This window comes from Phyllostomus discolor, chromosome 3 (assembly GCF_004126475.2).
Source record: "Phyllostomus discolor isolate MPI-MPIP mPhyDis1 chromosome 3, mPhyDis1.pri.v3, whole genome shotgun sequence".
Taxonomy (NCBI): domain Eukaryota; kingdom Metazoa; phylum Chordata; class Mammalia; order Chiroptera; family Phyllostomidae; genus Phyllostomus; species Phyllostomus discolor.
The window spans coordinates 23,237,939-23,241,817 of NC_040905.2; positions in this window are offsets into that span (position 1 = coordinate 23,237,939).

The window sequence follows — 3,879 nt, forward strand, 5'->3', positions numbered from 1 at the left end:
AGGCTTGCCTTTCCACTGCTCACCCTCCAGGGTTTCCTCTGACTTCTTGTGCCCCAAAAGGCCACCTACACCCCCAATTACATATGAGGAAGTAGGCAAGAAAGACAACGTGACTCAACTAAGGCAGTACAGCAGCACGAAGGCTAGAGCCTAGGTCTGCACACAGGCCTTGACATGTCGAGAGCTTTGTTTTGTTTTCATCTTTAATTTGGAAATAATCATAGATTCAGAGGAACTGCAATAGAATGTTCAGGGAAGCCTGTATACCCTTCATGTGGTCTCCCCGATGATAGCATCGTAACATATCCATAGAACAGCAAGTGGCACAGCTAAGAATCGCACACTGAGCTTCCCCCGTCCACAGAATGACTTCACAAGGGTTGCACACACTGTTTTGAATAGGTCAGAGCGTGATCGGTGGGGTAGTTTCACTGTTGGCTTGTTACAGAGAAAGGCGCCCATGTGAAGCGTGGCATCGCTGCAGACACCAGCACAGCCTAGTTGTGTTTTCATTGTTAATTCTTTTGGAGAATACACGTACGTGGGTTTTTAAAACAAATGGTTGAACTGAAGTTATTTTCCCTCCCAATTGTGGCCCCCTGCTTACCCAGTTTTCTTCCCCGGAAATGGCTACTTTAACCCTTTTCTTGATTATCTTTCCCAGGAATATTTCAAGCATATACTCACATACATGTCACCACTACATTTCTCTTTTAAAAAGAGATATGACCATAAATTCTCTCGTGCCTTGTTTTTTCCCAGAATAATATTTTAGGTAGGACTCCACATCGTACCTTAGAATTGCCTTCTGCTTTTTGTATACAGTGTCCTAGACAGCTCTGGGAGTGGAAGGCCACTTAATTTTTCTCTAAGTATAGTTTAGAAAACTCAGAAGACAAACACTTCAATTTATGTTTTACTCAACACATTGTTGAGGTCATACCTATGGTATGTGTATGCTATATATTATATAGATGTAGATATGCTATAGTAAATTATTATTATGCATTGGGATATTTGATAAATTTTAGAAATATGTGTTGGTATGAAAATAAGTACTTTAGAGAATATGAAAGTTAATTCTCACCAAAAGCTAATGTCTAATAGGGAACACACCATCCATAAAACTAAGTTTAACTAGTACATCCATACCTGTTCCATACGATTGATCACAGAAGCATGATATGCTGGAAAATACTAGTCCTGGATTCCAGGTTGGGCATTACCATTTCTGAAATATATAATTTGAAACCTTTTAGTCAGGGTCAGCAAACTACAGCTCAGAGGCCAAATCTATCCCTCTGCCTGTTTTCTGTGCGAACAGATATCTCTGTTGACACAGATCTCTACCTGTTGACAGGTGTGTTCTCTGTGGGTGCATTTGTCCTCCAGGAGCAGAATTGAGTAGGTGTGAGAGAGATACCCTGCAAAGCTGAAAATACTTCCTCTCTGGTACTTTATAAAAGTTTGCAGACCTGTGACAAGTAACTGGAAGTATAACATTTGCTTTATAACCAAATATCAGCTATAGTTAGAATTTTGACTCCACATGTTATGATGCTAGGAATATAGTCCCCAGTTTTGAAGTTGTTGCTGTAAGTATTTCTTGTCCACTATTGTGAGTGACCTCCCTGATTTTTCTCCCTCCCTCCCTGCATTTCCTCATCAGCACAGGCTGGCTCAGCATCACCCCTGGTATCTACCTATTCAGTCAGGAAATTGATGAGAGCCTCTGCAGATAGATAGAAATGGCCTTCCCTGCACACGGCCCGAGAAATCCAGCAGTTGTGCCAGTCTAAGGCATTGCAGGGACTCAGCTGAGTCAGAAAGAGCAAACAAGCCACAGACAGCCCCATCTCAAGAAGTTTATTACAGTGACGAGACAAAAGCAGGTGAAACTGCTCAACACCCACACAAGGTGACACAGCTAGATTCTGGTGAGTTTCAGGAAGTGGTGATCCAGGCCCCCGAAGCAGGTAGGTGTGTGTAACTGGGATGGCCAGGGGAGGACTAGGGTGAAGGGTGATGGACCAGGAGCTGGTCTGGCAATATGGCAGAGGGGAAGGAGTTCCTTGGCAGGAAAGTGCCAGTGCAGGTGTGGAGGTGGCCATGGCATGGAGCAGGTGTCAGGGCAAGGCTCTGAAGCTGTGCTCCAGGTCTGTCGCCCTGGCCCCAAATAGCATCCTCATTGATCTCATGTGCTTCCACCTTTGTGCCCACCCCCCACTCCCTCTGCCTCCATAAGTGCTTTCTCCACAGATCAGAAGTCCAAAGGGATCTTTATAAAACACAAATCAAAATACATGTCTCCCCTACTCACAACTATCACTTTCTCACCAAAATAAGAAGTCTCTGCTGCAGCACCCTGTGTTTTCTGCCCGCCCGCCTCTGCCCTCGTCTCCTGCCTCCCTACCCGGCTCCTCTCCCAGCTGCACTGGCTCTGACTCAGCAGCACGTCCCTGGGCCATGCTGTCATTGCATCCCCATCAGATCAGCCCACAGAAAAGGTACCCGCTGCCCAGCGGGGAAGAAGGTAACTGGTGTTTCCTGGAGAAGCTCTGTCTGTACTGAAGCAGATGAGAGCTGTGAATCCTAGCCACCTGGAGCTCTGGCAGCGGTGCACTGTTAAGCATTCATCACAGGCTCCCAGGGGAAACTGGTCCTGCTTTGTGGTGTTTGCTGATTACACGGTGTCAGTGTTCCCACCATTGCCAGTTTCCACTCCAAGGACACGTCACTGTGTGGCTGACTATAGCAGACTTGCAGCGAGATGCATGGGTGCACCCAAAAGCTGGTAGGACCCTGGCTGGCCCTGCACACCACTGAAGTGTGACATCAAAAAATAATTTTTCAATAAAAATGTCATCTTATTCGGAAGAAAACAGCTGAAGTAAAATAAGAATCAGAAGTAAGAAAGATACTTATAAAGCTTTAAGTACTTTTTGAGTGGGGGGAAATTGTGCGGGGAAATTAAAGAAGCTTTTCAGAGTATGTAATCTGTTCCCATCATTAGTTTTCCCAGGGACCTTTGTTTTCTCTTTCAAGTAATGACAGGATTGCAGCTGATTCGCAGTTTCAGACATAAACATGTCTGTTACCCCTGAGACATCCAGATGTTTGCTTGATGGGAACCAGTGGCCCGGTTAGAGTTCCCCTCATTCCTCGTGACCTGCCAGAAAAGAAAACGAGTAATTCCTACAACTCGAATCTCTTGGGGAAACTGTTCTCTGTAAGTTTGCTTTGTAACTTGACATTGACCGCTAATAGGTCTCTTGACTAGAGATAACCCCAAGGATCAGCACCAACCATAACATAATTTCATTGACTTGAATTTACTAAATATTTACTAAATTCTTGCTGTTTAGATTTTTTGTAAAAATGATCTCAGTGGGATTTGCCAAGGAAACGCAAGAACTGTTCTAAGTAGCTCCGAGCCTAGTTGAGGGTGAGAGATACAAATACATGAAACAAGAAGTCGATGGTAGCAAAGCAAGAGTGTATGGACCGTCTGCATCCATGTCGATGGGGTCCAGAAAGCAAGCGTGCGAGGAGGAGAGTTTGCAAAGAATATTGCCCCCCAAATGCAGGTGTGTAATGTATGGTGTGAGCACGTGCCAGTGGCACAAATGAATGAAGAACATCCATGAGGCAAACGTGAACAGAATGTTACTTCTTACACTTCCTTTGTGTTTTTCCTTTGACCGTCTCTCTGATGTGGTCAGTGGCACGAGGCACCATTCACTCAGCACACACTGTGTTTCAGGCCTCTCTGCCTGCTGCTTGTGCGGGTGCATCACCATGATCGTGTCACTGTGTCCTCACAGTGAGGTGTTAACAAGCCTAGTTTTTCTCATTGAGGAGATTGAGATTTAGAAAGCA